This window comes from Passer domesticus, chromosome 2 (assembly GCF_036417665.1).
Source record: "Passer domesticus isolate bPasDom1 chromosome 2, bPasDom1.hap1, whole genome shotgun sequence".
Lineage (NCBI taxonomy): Eukaryota > Metazoa > Chordata > Aves > Passeriformes > Passeridae > Passer > Passer domesticus.
In genome coordinates this window covers 107,211,307-107,230,398 of record NC_087475.1, presented here as the reverse complement: position 1 = coordinate 107,230,398, position 19,092 = coordinate 107,211,307, and the positions used below count along the sequence as shown (strand labels likewise).

The 19,092-nt window shown below is 45.5% G+C and overlaps 1 long non-coding RNA gene across 1 annotated transcript; it reads left to right on the top strand.

The window, feature by feature from the left end:
* Positions 1-347: 347 nt before the first annotated feature.
* Positions 348-16,520, top strand: LOC135294741 (uncharacterized). Its single transcript, XR_010356799.1, has 3 exons — positions 348-2,713; positions 3,459-3,593; positions 5,315-16,520. It is a non-coding gene; the product is annotated as an uncharacterized LOC135294741 (long non-coding RNA).
* Positions 16,521-19,092: the final 2,572 nt, after the last annotated feature.

The window sequence follows — 19,092 nt, the reverse complement described above, 5'->3', positions numbered from 1 at the left end:
ACGTCGGGGCGGTGACCTTGGCGGTGCCGGCGGGGTCAAGGCGCTCCCGGGGCAGCGGGGCCCCCGGCCCCGAGGGGACCCGGCCCCGCCAGGTACGGCCTTCGAACAGTCCCAGCCTCCTCCTCCCATCCCCTCCGGCGGGGACGCGGCGTCCCAGCGAGCCCAGGCGATGCAGAAAGAAAGTTGGCAGCGCTGGTCCCCGAGGCAGCGCCGGCCGGCCGGGAACCCCCACGGTCCGTCCCCGCCGGGACCTTGCCCTGCCACCGGCCGGCGGAGAGGGCCTGGCTTCCATCGCCAATCTGTGCTTCCCAAGGGCAAAGCCGCGGGTTTCGGGTGGGATCTGCGAGGGGCATGAAGCTGGGGCAGAGAAGTCAGTGATACGCCTCAGTTGCCGCATCGCCTTTGCTGGTGACTTAGCTAAAGAAATCTTTTGTGTCCAACCGTGAGTGGGAACTTGTTTCACTGAGCTGTGCCTGGGAAATCAAGGCCTCCTGGCATTACCCAAAACCTTCCAGTGTTTCCTTGGACCATTTTGCACCCTTAGCAAAATGTGACCGAAAGTCCCAAACACTTTCCCGTCATTATAACCGTGAAACTCCTTTACCAATCTTTTCTCCCAATGATTTTCTTTTAAACTAGCTGTCTCTGAACTTTTCACTTATTTCTTCTCTTTCTGGTTACCTCCTTCAGTAAGTCCTCGTTCGGAGTCTTTGGTTACTGAATTTTGATCCTTGTTGAGTTAGCTGTGGTTTGGTTAGTGACTCAAAATACTCAGCCACTTTCACCTCTTCATATTGCAAAATCCCATGCTTGAAAATGGCAAGCAGTACACTTTTGAGGCCAGCAGTTAAGTGTCAGCGTGCCAGAAACAGCCTTGTGACAGGTGCTTGTTATAAACCTACAGCCACAATTTGCAGCGTTCCGCTAGCTCTGTCCCGTGACAAAGAGCAATGCAAAACAAAAGCGTCGTTTCCCCCTGCAGTTCTAAACTTAATTGTATCTCCAGTAAATTGATTTTGAACTTTCATCGAGATAAAACCTGCAAAAAGTGGGTGGTGTGAGGTGAATGGACTAATATGGTCAAATGCTTATTAAAATGCAGCTTCCTCGGAGCATTACTGCATCCACCTCTGGAGCCCCCAGCTCAGGAAGGACATGGTCCTTTTGGATGGAGTCCAGAGGAGGCCACAAAGATGATCAGAGGGCTGGAGCACCTCTCCTGTGAAGGCAGGCTGCAGGGAGAGAACTGGGGATGTTCAGCTGAAGAGAAGGGGGGCCTGCAGTGAAACCTTGCTGCAGCCTTCCAGAATCTATCAGGGCTGCAGGAGACCTGGGAAGGGACTGTTTATCAGGACATGTCGTGATAGGACAAGGCGGAATGGCTTCAAAGGTAGGTTTAGATTAGATGTTGGGGAGATATTTTTCACTGTGAGTTTGGCGAGGCACCAGAACAGGTTTCCCAGACAAACTGTAGATGCCGCATCCCTGGCAGCGTTCAAGGCCAGGATGGATGGGGCTTTGAGCAACCTGATCTAGTGGAAGGTGTCCCTGCCCATGGCAGGGGGGGTTGGAACTGGATGACCTTTAAGGTCCCTTCCAACCCAAACCATTCCATGGTTAGAATTATCCTGGGTTGGGCTGACAGTCCATGCAGGTCCATATCCTATTGTCTATAGGTGAAGCCTGATGAAATAAGGGCCTTGTTGCCCTTGTGAAATCATGGCTCAGGCCTGCTGCTTTGGCTAAGCAGAAGAGGACTGTGGGAGAGGGACTCGCCTGGAATAGGGGGAGAGAGAGGTGAGAGTCATGCTGCAGAGACTGCTGCATGTCCCCATTGTGGTGTATGGTGATTGGCTGACTTGGGCTTGTTGTGCCTTAAAACTGTGTGCACTGATAACCAGCTAACTGCTAGAAAAGTCTTGTTTTTGCAATAAGGTGGGCTTTTGATGCTTGCCACCATCTTCAGCGTCAGTCTTGTGTCCACCATTAAATGGTGACCCTGGATGTGTTAGGGTCAGGACTGCAGACCTGAGAGCAGCCAGCGATGGAGCTCAGTCAAGCAAAACAGGCAGACCTGAGAGCCTGAAAGTCTGGACGATTTAAGAAAGCAGAGACTCCAGGTGAGCAACTGGGATCAGAGACATGGGGGCTCAAATATCAGCAGAAAAAAAATCTGTTTTGAACATTCTTTTGTGAATATTACAGAAGAGAGGTATCACATATGAGAAGCGGGCGCTACGCACCTTGCTCATTTGGTGCAAGAGAAATAGGTGAGCGTGAATGTACAGACTGATGTACAGACTGCCTTTTTTTGTCAAAACATGGGAGGAAGCAGGGCAAATGTTATGGAAAGCAGCTACAAAGGGGGATGAAATAGCCAGAAGACTGCAAACGATGTGGGGCTTGATTCGGGACTCATTGCTGCAATTAAAAGTTGATAGGCAGAGGTTGCTGCCGCTGTCGTCACTGCCCAACTCATGAGAGCTCCTCTGTTTAACACCCCCCCTTCCAAAATTTGTTCTATCTTCCTCTGCCTATGAATGACAGGAGGAAGGATTATGATGAGGAAGAGGTCTGGCGCCAACAACAAAGCCCCACAGACCCAAAGCACCAGGATGCTAGGTTGCAATGACGGGATGGACAGCAGCTTGGCAAGGCAGACCCTTACAGATATTACCGTCATTTCTCCACACTGGAGCAGCTTTTAGTACAGGTTAGAAAACCCTGTGCCTTTTTCCTAGATGAGAGAAACCTCAATGTTAAAAACTCCTGTGTGCAGCTGCAGCAGGGAGTCCTAGACAGACACAGATAATGAACTCAGGGCATGGATCCAGGACAAGGATCCTGGGGATGGGTCGATCCCCCTGCCCATGGTGTGCCCCCACAGTCGCATCAGGCCCTGCAGCCACAGTGGCCACCACCACCACGCCACCTCCCTGTCTGGGATGGCAGTGATGGAACCCCACTCGCTCTGGGACCTGGATCCCTTGGGCTTGAAAGCCCCCCAGCTTGTCAGAGCTCCCCGATGTCCTCTGGAGCCCCTGGATGGTACAGCCACCCTGCCCAGCACTTGGGCAGGATCTGGGTTCCTTGGCAGAGACACTGATATATTGCATGATTGGTGGAGCTTGCCCTGTGGAGTGTGTGCTCCTTTTATAGGAATTTTGATTTGAGGTCTGATTGAACTGAATTTACACTGATTCTTTGCTAATTTATAATGGTGTTAGCTATTACCATGGTAATTAAAAACTTACATACCTGGAAAAATATTTGCAAATGGGTAATATTTCAGTTGATGGACAAGAAGGTTCATATTTGTAAGATACAGTGCCTCCTTAGAAAATTCGGGGATCCCTCCTTGCAAATATTTTAGGTCGATGTTAACGGAACAACAATTAACTTTTAAGCCTGCAGTTGGCACAAGTCGTAAATTAGACATTCTTTTGCTCACATTCCAGGCAAACCTTGAACTTTATCTGCAGTTGCTCTTCAAGACTTAGTTATAATTACAATGTGAAATTCCTCTGCAAAGGCAGACAAACTTATCCCAGTGTTACCAGTTCGCTTGCTTTTTACCTCGCAGCTTTAACAAGGTAATTTTATTGTGAATCTTTTGGTATGAAAACAGTTTATCAGTCTTACACACCCACTAAAGTAACCAAGTTACTTGTGTAAAACTCATGGCATTATATAACTAAGTTCTTATTGTTTTAGCCTTGAATATTTATACCCCATTGACCTTTATAAGGCCAAGCTCAAATCTATTGTACAGGCAATCTCAAAAACTGCAGGTTTGCAGGGCAATTTGCCAAAAACTACACTGTTGTCATTTTTTCTGAGTAAAGCTGCACTTTAAAAACACAACAAAACAAAAACAAAACCAAAACTCTAGTAAAGAGTTACTTACATCAGAAAAATCCTTGCTACAAATGCATAAAATCACAATATATTTGGCACACCTTTATAATCTCTCCAGTAAATCCATGTTACTGCTATTTCAGTTACAAAGCAATTGTTTGCCTGCATGTTGTTACTTTGAAGTTCTGTTACATTTGAATTCTGGCAGGTTAAGGTTCTGTTAAATTTAAGATCTGCTAATTTCTGTTAAGATTAATTTCTGTTAATGTCTGCTTATTTGAATTACAAGATACAGTTATTTTGTTATAGAGATAAGATAAAACCAACTGAAATAACTGATGAAACATTAGTAGCCACCTGTTAAAAATATAAGATAATAAGTTGTGTAAAATATGTGAAGATACAGTTTCTGAAATCCTTAACGTCATCAAGGATTTTGTGAATGTAAATGTTTCACACTGATTAATTGACATAATTATTTTTAACAATCGCTGCTGTTTTATCTTCCATCGGTAACACTGAAGAATGAGTAACAATTCCAGATCATGACTGTTCTTAGTTGTAAGCGGTTTAGTAGTTTCTTTCTTTAACTCTTATTCTGTTTTAATGTCATAACATGAATTCACTGAATTCTTATGACAGGTATTGTCCATAAGATACTATTTAACTGAGGATAAATTACAAGCTGTCTGCTTTATGAGATTTAACATGTCTTTTTATAACTATCTGCAAGACATCGATCATTTTAGGAAACTTTCCTAGCTGCTGTTAAGGAAAGGCTTGTTTTTAAGGTGTGCTAGGGAGACCCTTCCAGTTAAGGCCTTGGCTCTGGACAAGCCATGGCTCTAGCTGGTCAGGCAGTACTCTGACAAACCCTTGTGTTTTTTGCATAAAAACAATACTCCAGTCACTTTGACTTGCCCATTTGGACTCATGACACTTCTTTTAAAGTGAACTTGGAAACCTTACCTGGGAATGGTTCTCCCTGTCCTCACTAAAAATGAGGCTTGTCAGCTGTTGCCACCTCTGGGTGATAGTACAGTATTTAGGGAATTGATAATGTATAATTTTTAATTACCATCCTATCTCTCTCGTGTGCTACTGATTTAGTGTATTTCCTTGCCTATGTCTGCTTAGTGTGAGTTTGTTGCTTTACCGTGTGTATTGTTTTACTTTCATGTGCATAGTGAGAAATGTTCATGTTGCAAAAAAAAACCCCAAAAAAGGTGTACAGCTCTTCAAGAACATTTAGATAATGCAAAATTTACACTAGAAGTTTTGAAAACAAATAATCAAATTTAGTCCCCAGCAGAGCGATACTGCTCTGAAGATTTGCATGTACAGAACCAATTTCTAAAAGCTTCAATATAAAGATTCCCAATTGGATGTGCAATGGCAAGGCCCAGCTGATTACTGTCCTAGGGGAGAAGGTGTGCATGTGTTTCATTGCCAACAGGTCGAGGGTGGCTGCCTGCTCGTCTGGACAAACATTGATCACCTCTGAGAGGATGAGGCCCAATGAAAAGAAAAGTGACCTAATCAGCATCCAGCTCCTGTGGCCGAGGCAGGGGCAGAGGTAGGACTGCCAAATCATGGCTGTGTCTGGAGAATTACAGGGGCCACCTGCCAACAGAGGTGTGTCATCATCATGGTGTTGTGTTCCTACTAACCTTCTGCAGTCATTCCCTGTTCCAGGCTTCCAAACAGACAGTCAGTGATGTCAAAGTCAACATTTCCAGCTGATGGACTTCCTCCTGCCTAAACAGCGTGGCCCCTGAACTCCAACCATATGAACTTTAGAACGGTAGCCATTTATTTCCACTTCCTAGGAGATCTTGGACATTATCCTTTTGTTCTTCTATACTGTGAGTCTCTTTATCAGTGGCCTGGTTGTATTTGTTGGGTTTTATTGATTGTGATCTGTATTCCATGTATCTTATCCTGTGTCCAGCAGATGACCAATAATACTTTTAATAAGGTAATGGCCTTACAAGTGCAAACTGTTTTAACATCAGGGTACACAAACCCTTTGCACAGAAAACAGAAAAGGGGGAATTGTTTAGTTGAAGCCTGATGAAATAAGGGCCTTGTTGCCCTTGTGAAATCATGGCTCAGGCCTGCTGCTTTGGCTAAGCAGAAGAGGACTGTGGGAGAGGGACTCACCTGGAATAGGGGGAGAGAGAGGTGAGAGTCATGCTGCAGAGACTGCTGCATGTCCCCATTGTGGTGTATGGTGATTGGCTGACTTGGGCTTGTTGTGCCTTAGAACTGTGTACACTGATAACCAGCTAACTGCTAGAAAAGCCTGGCTTTTGCAATAAGGTGGGCTTTTGATGCTTGCCACCATCTTCAGCGTCAGTCTTGTGTCCACTGTTAGTACCCCACCTTGGGCAGTGCCAGCAGGAAATGTCAGTTAGTGGAGGAATGTGAGCTCTTCTGGCTGGTGCCAGGTGCAAGTTTCATGTGCTCACATAGACCTGTAGACTGGGAATTATGCAGCTTTACTTTTTACAATTACCACTGGAAACTATGGAGCTCTAATCCAGTTGCTTCACAGAGGGAAACTTGTGTGACTTTTATTATCACAATTTCCTGAAATTACTGTTACACTAATGGACTAATCTTCCAGTACCACGTCTCCTACTGGAATTGTGACTCTGTCTTACTGGAGTAACAAAAGTTATTTTGCCCTGAAAATGCCTTTTATAAATTAGTATCTTTTATACTCATTTAAGTTAACAGGACCCACCTAGCAACTACAGACAAATTTGGTAACTCATAGGCATTCTCTGATTTCCACCGTATGTAAAAGGATTTTAAATTGTCTTCAACTGATTTTTGCAAATTACTTCAGAAATATTGTTGGTGTGAGACAAAGGTAACTTACATTTTTTGTTTTCTTTTGAGGTGAGGAGTAATTAAGACCTCAGACATCTGGACTGATTTGCTGTATTCAAATGACAGTCTAAAACAATTTTCTCAGCATTTTGTCATAGCTGACAATTTCCCTCACTGTGTTGTTTGGGAGAACTTTTGGGCTTTGACCAGATTTGGACAAGAATAGCAGATAATGATAATGCCCATGTATCTGTGTATCTCTCTATACACATACACATCTAAATCTATTTTTCAGAAGACTTTACCCATGTGTTGTTTGGGGTTTTTAAAGAATTATAAATCCATTTACTGGCCCTTTGACCATTTCCAGTGGCCATGACAGCTGTGCTCTGTGCAATTCCTCTTTCCCTCTTTCCCACACCACCTCCCCCTGGTGTGCTGTGCATTATCTGCTGCTGGGGCACACCTTGGAGCAGGTATCAGCCCTGAGGTGACTTCCAGTCGTGTGAATATCACCTTTGGCCATGGGTCTGTAAAAGTGTCTGTGTCCCCATGGTCACACAGGTGTGCTGCAGATCGACTGCCAGTGCACAAAGGGACCAAAAATTTATCGTTAACATTGCTACAAACACAATTATCACTTGATTCCTCAAATACTTTAGAGACAATGCAGAAAAGTCTCCTGTTGCCAGCTCAGCTGCCAGTCTCAATCTCCACCAGAAGATCAGAATTTGCTAACTTCAGGCTTGGGCTTTTTCAATTATTACTCACATCTTCCCAGTTTTTGTGCTGGTTTTTTTTTTCCCCCTTAGTGTATACATGACGTAGATCACGGAAGTGACCATTTTCTGACCCAGACTGTCAGTCAAAAATGGTACCATTTTCCTCAGGCACACTGCACTGAAACAGAAGTCAGTGGTAAGGAGTTATTGGTGCAGTTTGCAAAAGCAACTCCTGTTGATCATTTAGGTGATTGGGTTCACTCCTCCCTCAAGCTTTCCTCACACAAGAGTCTTCTGAGCATTTTGCCCATCCACAGCTTTCTGGATATTTCCATCCAGAGGTATTGACCTATCAAGGTGAGTCACACCTGATGGAACTGGTTTTGACAGTGATGGTTATTACCCTCACTGCCATTCAGGCTCAGCAATTATGGGATAATTTGTCTTCTGAAATCCCAAGTCTTGCAACAGAATGAAAGATCTTCCATCAGGCACTGCAAATCATCTTTGGAAGTTTTTGTTCATCATATTTGCTCCACCTCTAACAACATTTTAAATCCAAGGAGCTTTATGCTGAGAAGATCCTTGTCACTGGTTCCTTTTCTTGTGAAATGGGAAGCGCCCTGTTGTTCTGGGCAGTGCTTCTGTATATTTCATCTTCACAAGCTCTGAATGCATGATTGCTTTTTATTGCTACTGAACAACCTTTGAGTAAACATGAATCACTCTTTATGGCACCAAATTTGAAATGTTTCCTTACCAGCTACGTAGATTATCTGCCCAGGTAGGAATTTGATAATGATCTGTAGTGCACATAACATTTTAAAATAGAACAAGCTTGTTTTTTACACACTGCTACTGTCCCTGCTGTCATGGGGAAAAAAAAAAAATCCCTTTCTGGTATGGATTCCAAGTGTAACAAATTACACATGTTTTTGAGCTACTTGTAAGACCTTTGATCCATTTAATTATTTCATATATCTGTAAATTCAATTGTACCTTCCTTCTGCTACAAAGCAAAACCCAGTGATTATTTTGGGATTATTTCTGGACTCCTTATATTTTTCTTCATTAAAACTAGTGATCTGAACAGTCAAGGAATAGCATCGTGGATGTTGCTGTAAGTTTGTTTGGCTAAAGAAGCCCCAGCACAGTAGGTGGCGAAGATGGGTGGATGTGAGGCTGCACATTGAATGGCTGCTGTCTTCAGCAGGGAAGTGTTTCCCTAAGGGTGCAGGGGATCTCCAAAGAGGGTCATTATTAAGAAGCCATCAGGGATTTGCAGACCAATCTACAGGGCTGTTGAATGCCTTCTCTCTTGCTACTGATGTAGCTTGCCAGGCAGCAGTGGTGTCTGTCCCAAATAAGCAGCAAGAGCATGTCCATGTACACAATTCCATTCTTTCATATCCCCAGGAGGCTGATTCTCAGTGTAGGTCTTCATTTGTACCTTGTAGGAGCAGTGTGGCTGCAGAGAACCACTCTGGTGAAGCAAAAGGGAGCCCCAGGGGAAAACTGAAGCTCTGTGTGCTATCTGTACCTTTTAGCATGAAAGATGGGAGACTACTGGGCAGAATCATGAAAATAAAATATTGTAGGACTGAGAAAGTCCTGCTGGAGACTGGGTGGAGGGAACCCAGTCTCTCTTCCCAGGAGAATGAAGTCAAGGTGAGTGGACCCCAGAAGACTTATCTGGCAAACCTGAATTAGCTTCTGAAAAATGTAGCTGACTCCCATCTGTCATCCATATTTCAGGGTAAGGGATATTGTTTCTTGGAAATGGTGTATGAGGCAGGGTGCTGAAGAAGCCCAGTGACCCAGACTCTTTAGCCACACAACTTTGTGTCCAAGCCAGCTGCCATCTTCATTACTTGTGACCCGTTGTCCTGCACGAGAGAATCAGAGTCACCAAACTCTACTGCACATCCTCTCATGGAGGATCTCCCAGCCAGATCCACAGCTCCCCAGACACTGATCTCATTCCAGGCCTGCTGCTATGGGACCAAGTGTGGGAATGGCCAGATCAAAATTCCCACCCACTGGCGCAGCTAAGCTAACACACATCTGGAAGCTGGGTGGACAGTCCAGGCTGGAACAGCAGCCAGCAAACCTATAGGACTGGTTCTGCATCTGCCTTGTCCTGAGGGGCAATTAATAAGTGGGCAATCAAGATGGAGCCTCTTTGACGTCCCCCCACCCTCCCCTGCTCTCCCCATGTGAAATCTTCAATTTCCTCATTCCAGCCCGAACAATATAACCATTATCACAGCCACCTGACTCCTTGGCTCTCTGTCCCCACCCCTTTCCTGATCTCTCCTGCCTGTTCCTGGAGATCAGAGGCAGAAGCAGCCACCTCAGACCAGTTTTTCATCCGGCAGCTGCTGCTCCCCAGCCAACAGAGATGGCAGGGCTGGGGCTGGTCCCCTGCGAGCCCAAGGCAGCAGCTGCCTCTGCACAGCTCGGTGGACACAGGTGCTCCCTGCTGCCTGCCTGCAGCTTTACCAGAGCTGGTGACAGGACAGCCTTGCTTATGTTCAGCTTGATTTTTGACACTGCCTCGTGTGATTCTCCACATGCCCTCCCCAGGCACTCCCATCCCAGTGGTTTCATGTTGCTTCTGCTTCTCGGCTCTGCTGATGGTGATCTCTCCTCTGGAATACAAGCCAAAACCTATACCCTTGAAAAGGGAATCCAAATGTAATTAAGCCCTTAAGAAGAAAAGTCAATCTATAAATCCTGATTCTTTTCTGGGCAAGGCCAGATTTCATAGCCAAATGGCCCAAGGGAGCACCTCCCACCACACCCTTCTCAAAAGGAGGAGCAGAAGGCATCACCCCCACTTTCCAGTCTCCCTTTTATTTGTTCCAATGTTCAATTCATTCTTCTGCTTGAGAGGTTTTATGTCTTCCCTTGCAAGATCTCAGGCTAGCAGTGACGCAATGGTCTGGAAATGGTCTGAAAGGTCTGGAATGGCCCAGGAGGCAAAGAACCTAAATTTTGTTCAAGCTGTAGCTTGATAAATTCAAGTGAAGCATTAGGTTACAAGATACTCTTTGGTGTTGTCTTGGTTTTTATAATGAAGTAATCTCAAGTTTGTCCTCTGTAGGACTCAGAATATCTGGATCCATTAATATTATATTTTTTTTGTTTGTTTCATCCTTTTAAGCAGAAAAGGTTGGCCAACAAAACGTGAATTGTAGTCAAGCCATGTGACTACTTCTAGTGATAGTGAGAAGAGTGAGTTTTCTTCATTATAATCACTCTTCCATTCTGTCATTTCTTCTTTTAACTCTGTATTAAGATTTCAGCTACTTCAGATACATCTCATGTACCAAGAAGTTTGTACACCTTGGTGAATTTTGGGGTTGGGAAGGGATTTGCATTAAGTGAGACACAGAGGTTGTTTTTTTAGAGAAAGAATCTTCCTCTGTACCTTGAAAAATGGTCCACTTCAAGGGGTCTGAGGCTTTTTGTCTTTCATATCCCCTGCCAGTAAAGAATCTCAAAGTATTTGCTCCTGGTATGAGGATGTGTATGTTTATCAGGAATTGATCTTTCATGCTAAGGACTTAATAAAATGTTGATGGTATTTCATGGGAGGATGGGTCTGTTAGGATGATGTAGGTATGTACAGAAATATTAAAGAAGGGAAACCAGCAATTTGTAAAGAAACCAATACTAAATGAAACACAGGGTTCAGAACTGTTTTAAAAATGGAAAAGAAAATTATAAAAAGCAGGATTGAAAACAAGGGAAGAAGAGGGAGCTGAGTGGGAAGAACAGTAGTGAATGAACTCAAAAAGAGAAGAAAGTTGTGCCCTCCTTCTCTGCCAGCTGCACCTGGATATGGTGGGAAATCAGTGCCACCACCCCACAGAGCCCTCTGCCACTGCCCTTCATTTGTCCCTGACCCCTTTTGCCTCCTCTTGTCACCACACCACTACCTGCTGGGGCAGGGTTGCTGTTCCCTCTTACTCATCGCTCACCCTCTCTGTGACATTCCAGTGCCCAGCACTGATGACCTATAACAGCACCTGCCCCAGCTGTTTTCTGCTGCGTGTCCAAAAGTGTCACCCCTTTCACATTTTCATCACCTTGAATTCATTCCTGTCACATTTTGCCATCCTCAGTCACTAGGCACGCTCATGGGATGAAAAATGGGGCGAACACCTTTGCTTGTGGGCTACAGAAACAATTGTCCAGTGGGGTAAGAGAAGTTCCAAAAAGCATCTGGGGTTGTTTACAACTGGAAAAGTAGAGAAACTTTGTAATGTTGCATATAGAAAGGCAGTAAGCTGGGTCAAACAAGGAACAGCTAGGAAAAGGAATCAAAATTAACAGATCTCTCTTGAAACGCATCAGGCACCTGCCAGATGTTCTGAAGGGCAAAACAGTGATCAGGCTGTGCAGGGAGTGCCCAGGGGAGATAAGGCCATCACAGACACCTCTGCAGCCTGTGTGAAGCGCCGAGTGATGAGATCAGGGTGGCAGAACCCATTCTTCAGCAGGGTGGGGTTTGCCAGCCAACGTGTCTGAAACTGAAGCGGCTGCCGGAAAAGGCTGTTCTACACTGACAAAGCAAACAGTAACAACTTGCTGGGAGCAATGGCACTTGTCCAAGAGTCTTAAAGGATCTCTGGAGTAAAATGGCTGAAACTGCTCCGAGCAGTGTGTAACCCAATGTCTGCCCCCAATGTCGTGCCTCAGGAGGGGACAGAGTTGAACGTGATGCCCCAGTTTGGCCAGGGGCAGGTGGTGGAACAGTTTCTGGGGCTTGTTTGGGCTTCAGATGAATAAAAAAGATGAGAGATTAGCACAGCTAGAGACTAAGAGAGTCTGGAGCAGCCTGGCACACTGCTCCATGGTGCTTATGTCCCCAGCAGGACATCCATACTGTCCTCTGCCAACCTGACAGTATGTGTGCTCTGGTCCACTCCTGAAGGTTTGGATGCATGCTTGGGTGAATGCTGCCTGTGGTACTGGAGCCTGCCAGGACTTGTGGAGTGGTTGGCTCTTGCTGCAAGACAAAAGATATGTGGTGGTCCAGGTGCTTTGACCCAGCTCCTGGTGAAGGGGACAGCAGCAGTGACAGAGGGATGTGCTTGTGTCTCTTTCCTTTCTCCTTTCCTGATTCAGGAGAAGGAGCTCCCAATGCTGCAACCTTCCTGAGGACAAGGGTGAGGATGTTCCCCATTCCTCTGCTGTTTCTCCTCACCAGGGGCTGCTGCCAACTGCTGCTGCTCCTGGAGCCTGAAATCAGCCCTCTCCACTCCAGATGGGCTTTTTGAATTTCTTGGTTAATTTTTAATCCGGAGAGAATATCTGCTATTTTTCAGCATCTGCTCATCACTCATTGAAGGAAATGCATGGGTACCCACCTGGGTGTGCTGGGAGAAGTGGAATTTTCAACTGGGACTTGGAAGGAGGAGCATGCTTTTGCAGTGGGTGGGAGCTGGATTGACTTAATGTTGTACATCATGCTCTGGAGGGAAGCATGAGTCCCGTGTTTTGTCTGGGACACAATTCAGAACTGGAGGCCTTGAGAAATAAAAAGACTGATCCTTTTTTTTTTTTTTTTTTGGTGTGTGGTTTCTGTTTGTTTGTGGGGTTTTTGAGAGGCAGAGAATATGAAATGCTACAGGCACTTTGTTGTCCATTGTAGCTTATCACTGCTCATGTTACTGAAGTCCAGGTGAAGGACATGTCAGAGAAAGTGTTCCATGCAGAAGACTGGTGTCACTAGGAGAAGCAAACACGCAGCACTAGTGAGGACGTGTCTCTGGTCAGAATTCTGTACTCTTCAGGGAGCTGTATCCTTGTAACCCTTCAGACCCCATAAAGGGTTCTTTGCAGTCTGATCTGTGATGAACTTGGCAGTTACATGTGAGGGTGAGCACAACTCTCAAGGCTTCTGACATTTTCAGAGGTGCCAGGAATCAGAGAATGGTTTGGGCTGTCAGGGACCTTAAAGATCATCTAGTCCCACCCCATTGGGCAGGGTCACCTTTCACTGGGCCAGGCTGCTCAGAGCTCCATCCAGCATTCTCACGTGTTTCTGGAGTGACACCTCTGCAGCTTGAAAAGCAATCCTTGGTGAGCCATGTCTTTCCTGTGGTGCACGTACACTGAATTCCAGTGTCACCGAGGTGGCAGGTGTGTGGCTGGTGGGGGCCAGCACACTGACCTGGAGGGTTGGGAGTGGCCTCTCCTGTTCTTGTGTCTGCCAAGTTCCAGAAAAGGGCTTTGGCTGAACACGGTGCCTGTGCTGCTGTTCGTGTGCTGCCCACAGCTCTGGAAGCACTGCAGAATGTGTGGTTGTGATATAACGTGAGGTTGAAGCAAACACAGTTTATTTAAATTATTTACCTCTGCTCAGTGTATGCTTTCTTGGAGGCAGCTGAGCTTCAGCTCTGTTCATAAAATGCTTCTAAACCAATGTAGTTAAACTGCTGAATCTATTTTGCTAACTAAAATTGAATGAGCATAATCAAACACATGGAACCTATGGGGAAAATATAATCTTGAGCTTTGCTTTACTCTTTGAAAAAATATCTGCTCTTTTAATACCACCTTAGATGTTCTGGCTTGTCCATATCCACAAAACAATGCAGCCACAGCCTCCAAGTAATCTTTGTTGGCTCGAGTGCAAAGAACTTAATCTTTTGTTTTGCACGTTGACAAAACCTGTATAAAATTTAGTATCCTATATCCAACAATTCTACTAAGGAGTTAGTTTTAAACGCCTAAATTTAATATTTATTTGCACTGACACAGTGTGCCTTACAATGGGCTGGTGTGCCCAGCAGCTAATCAGATGATGACCAGATTCCTGCTCCTCGATCCACGTGGCCAGGCAGTGATGCCATGTGGCACTTGGCCACGGCACATTTGACCTTGGAAGGCAGCGTGGCTGTCTCCCAGAGAAGCAGAAGGACTAATATTATTTATCTCTGTCTTCTTAATGCAATCAAGTTTATATTTGATGCACTCTTAGTCTCAGTGACATTTTACGTAATAAGTGTTTCATATTTAAAATTGAATGAATATTGCTGTTAAGCACAAGGTCACCTTGTTTATCAGTGAGTATTACTTTTTTCTGCTTCAGAGTATCTACTTCACTTGTTTTCATGATTTAAATCCAGCTTGAGACCTTCAGGGATGCAGTAATTGCAGACTCTAGTGGGGAGTATCAGAGAGCAGGTAGTGAAACAAAATCAAATGCCATGGTATATTTCTCCTTATGAGGAATATGGCCACTCCTAATGCATTTCTTCCATATCTCCAATATTTTCCCTTCCTTCCAAGTCAGTTTATGGGCCAAAAAGGCAGACAAACTGCCAGCTCTCATTTCTGGTGTAATGCAAACCTTGGAATTTTACCCAGCGCCTCTTTTCACTGATGTAATTAATTTTTTAAAAATGTTACTGTTTTTATGAAAGGACAGCTTGAAAAAACTATCCTGACCTTTATCTGAATACCTTGAAAGACAGTCTGCCCCTTTGGCTGACTGCTAGCTAGGACAGTCACCATCACTGTGGGGGATGTGATGTCTTGCTCTGCTCTGAACGTGCCTGCACAAAACTCGCAGTGGTTGATTCTCACTTTGCTGCACAGGTGAGGGTGCCACCAGCACTCCATGTTTTCTGTGCTGTGACTGAGAGATACTGGTTTAGCTAGACCAGAGCAATGGCTCAGAGTGTCCCCTGCCAGGCGTTGTCTGACCTTCCTAATTGCTCCTGTCATTTTGCTCTGGACCCTCTCCAGGCTTTCAGGATAATGAAGAGCCGTGTGGGCGGCTGCTCTGTGGGTGGGTGCTGCAGCTTCAGCCTTTGCTGGGCTTTCAACTCCGCGATGTCAGTCACAGGTGACTTCTCCAGTGGCTGCCAGCGAGGCTCCTGCTCCTGGCAGCTTGTCCTTCCTCGCTGTCTGCACAGCAGCCAGGGGTCAGCTCCCACCTGGGGGTATCTGGGGCTGTCCGAGTCCAGCTCCCGTGAGTCCTGAGCCAGAACAGCAGCACCAAAAGTGAAGAGGAAAGGATTTGAGCAAAAACTGCTTCCACCAGCAGCTACACTGTGCCCCTGGTCACTCTTAAGTGTTCCCATAGGTCAGACAATTCAGAGGGATTCAAGGATTGAACGGAGGGAGTGTGGTGGTGCGGGACCTGAAGAGCCTCCACTAACACCCGTGAGCATCCTGTCTTGGCTGAGGATGTTCACCTGGCCGGGTGACTCGTGCTCATCTGAAGGGCTCCCTCTCCTTTAGCTACTGACCTTGACAATTGCAAATTTTATCAACAAAGATTTTACAGTTGTATCTCCTGGTGCAATTATTGAACAGCACAGCTCTTGCAGAGAGACACACATTTTCAGCAGTGATTGGTGCTTCTTTTTGGGCAATGAAGCTTTGCCTGTTAGCTGCTAATTAATCCATGTAATGCAAATTGTGATGTATACAGATGCTATCCTTTTGTTCTTCAGAATTTACAAGTTTCTTGATTTGTTTTCACCAGTGCTTTCATCAACCAAATGTATTATTTTGTCAAAGAATGAAGTCACGTTTGTTTCTCACAATGTTTTTTTTTAATACTAAATTATGAAAATTATTTTAATTGTTGGAGCATTTGCTAGCTGATTTGTAATAACTTCACCCTCTCTTACCTATGATTATTAAAACAGAACCATCTAACAGTCAGGTGTCATCTCACTTTCTGTCTCTGGACACTGGCACATGTTTTTCCAAGACCTCCGGATTTTTCTAGTACACCAGGACTTTTAAATACCAAACTCCATTGGGCCAGGTGCCTCCTCAGTGAAATATTTCTATGATTTTGAGATGCATATTTGCTTCAAATACTGATCTGAAAAGACTTATGCTTAGTAGATGTTGTTAAAACTTTTCTTAATTTGCAGAAAGATTTTTATGATCCTCTTGTAGTGTGAATACACAAATTCATTTATTTTTGCATGCAAATGACTAACTTTTCTGTATCAAGAAGCCTCCATCAAAAGTGATCATTATCAACAGTTTTACCTTTAGCCACCCAGTGAGAGCCTAGGCTCTCACTGCTATTTCTTAGTTTTCAATATATTTTGAAAAAAGCTGCTTCCAAGTGCCGTTAGCACTTGCAGCAATCCAGTTTTTCCAGATTATTTTGAACGCTCCTTATCACCTTGTATGCTTCATAAATTCTCACTTTTATTGTGTGCCATATACCTCCTTTCCATACCCTTTCCTTCTGGTTTTTTTCCCCCCCTGTTGGTTTTATACAAGATTTCTAAGTGTTAACCTTCAAATTCCCTGTTAGGTCAGAAAAGGGCTGCATTGTGTCTGTCTCTTTTTTCACAACTATGGAGACACAGATCTTCTTCATCTTGTAAACTCCCAGCAGTGAAATGTGTATTAATAAAAATTTTATTGCAGCTTTCACCTGGGGAGTCCTGTTTTTTTGATTGCTTGATTTGCCATCAGTTTAACCCATAACTTCCCCTGCTTGAGGATTTACCATTTTGAAATACCAATTTTTGCCTACATATATGCTCAGCTTCACCCATAAAATGCATAAATACATAAAGATCTTGGTTAATGCCTTGTAGGCATCAACCAAGTCTATACATCTACAGGCACACATCTACATACATGTTGTATATCTACTTACAACATGTACACATGCATGCATGTACCTGCACTTCCACATCATGCATGCATGTATGCAGGCATACAAACACACCTATATTTTTCTCTGAAACCAGAGGAGAGGCATTTCTAAAAGTGTGTGCCTGTTGTCTGTAACACAGCCATGCAGCACAGAGCTGAGGCTGTCCAGGCTGCCCTCCCTGGATAAAGATGTGTTTTTCTGTGCGTGCATCCCTGAATGGTCACTCAGCTCCTCCACCAAGGGCAGCCCTCCCCCTCCCATACCAGCCAAGCACTCTGTTAATATTTGGACAGGCCTGGCTTTTCTGAGCAGGTTGTGTCAAGGAACAGGAGGCAAAGGACTGCAGGTGAGTGGCACAAAGGTGTCCTCTATTCTGAAGTCTTTTATGTTGCTGAGACTTTGGTTTATCTGAAAATGAGAGAGAAACAATAAAAGAAATAAAATGCAGTAAGACCAAAGCAGTGCAAAATATCACCTCATGCTGCCTGCCACCAGAAATGAGTCTCCAGCTCATCCACTCCCTGCAGGATCCTGGGATATCCTGCCCTCCATCTCTCCTAAGCAGCAGGGCAGGGGACAGGCAGATGCTCTTCTCTGCATCTCGACCACGAGGGAAGAAGCTCAGCATTTTAAACTCCCACCTGTTCTTCTCCTGAGCACAATGTAGAGGTCAGTGATGATGACAGCAGCAATAACTTCCCTCACTTGTCCTTGGGATGTCCCTTGCTCTGCAGAGGAAGAGAAGGGTCAGTGATGTTTTGCCTGGAGCAGTGGAGGAGCCAGCGAGTTGTCACAGTTAACAACGCAGCAGCTGGCCGTGTGCGTGCTCTTGTCACACGTGTGACAGGAACCAAGTGAGCCAAAGCCACACAGACCCAGGGCCAGGTGTGCTGGCTGCACCGATGTGTCAACTCAATGAACTGCGGGCTTGCTGTTCCCTGCTGGGTCAGAAGGAGACGCAGGAGCAATGTGGCATCAGCAAGGAGTGTGCCAACCCCAGCAGCTCCAACAGGGGGAAACGTTTTTTGCTGTAGCTCTCTAGTAGCATCAGCCTCCAGCTGACCACTGGGTGCAGCTCTGTGCCTAACTCCTTGGGGCTTGGCTGCTTTCTTGTGCCTGTCCACTGGGGTCCAGCCCACTTGCTACAGACTTTTGTTCTGTTGCTTCACCTTCAGTCATAAAATCTCTTTTCCCTGAAGGAAATGAGACGTTTGCTCCCTCAGAACCTCAGGGAGTTAAATAAAAGCTGAAGAAGTGAAAGGGTAGAGGAGGACAGAGAGAATGGGTATGAGAGGACACCAGAAAGAAAGCACAGGGAACCAGGAAGATGTGGAGTGACTCAGAGGTTTTGATCCCCATGGTGGGTAGATGAGGTGTGAGGAGGTCTGGGCAGGATGAAGCACTTGTCCCTCTGCCCCTGACGCCCACCTGGTGCCTGGGTGAGATGGGCACTCACAAAGATGGGCTGTGCCAGGGCAGCTCTAGGTGGCTGGTGCCTGTGCTGGGACTGAGCTGATGCTGAGGCAGGAGGTGGTGCTGGAGGGGCCCTCTCAGCTTTGCCAGTGCCTGGAAAAATGTGTGTTTGGGAGAGGAATTTCTGTGTTGGGGCAGGTCAGACTAGGCTTCACATCTCTCTCAAATGATGCCACTGCTGGAATGACATGAGCTCTTGGAAGTTCTGGAGGAGGTAAACAGGGCATTGATTTATTGATAGCACAGTACAAAAGTCTGTGACAAGGGAAAGAAGTTGAGCAGCCTATGACAATGGGTGTTGGGAGCAGTGGTAGGAGGGTGCAGGGCAGTTTCAGTGCCTGGGGACAGGGCACTCTTGTTGCCCCCCAGGCACTTCCCTTCCTCACTGGCCAAACACAGCTGGGTGATTGCTGGCCTTGGTGCTGTGGGGTGCACACACAAACAAATGCTACATCTCTTGTCTCCCAGGCTCAGTCCTTGCAGCCAAGGGATGGGTCCCCATTTCTTAGCAGCTTTGATACAGCCTCATTGACTTTTGGCCACCTG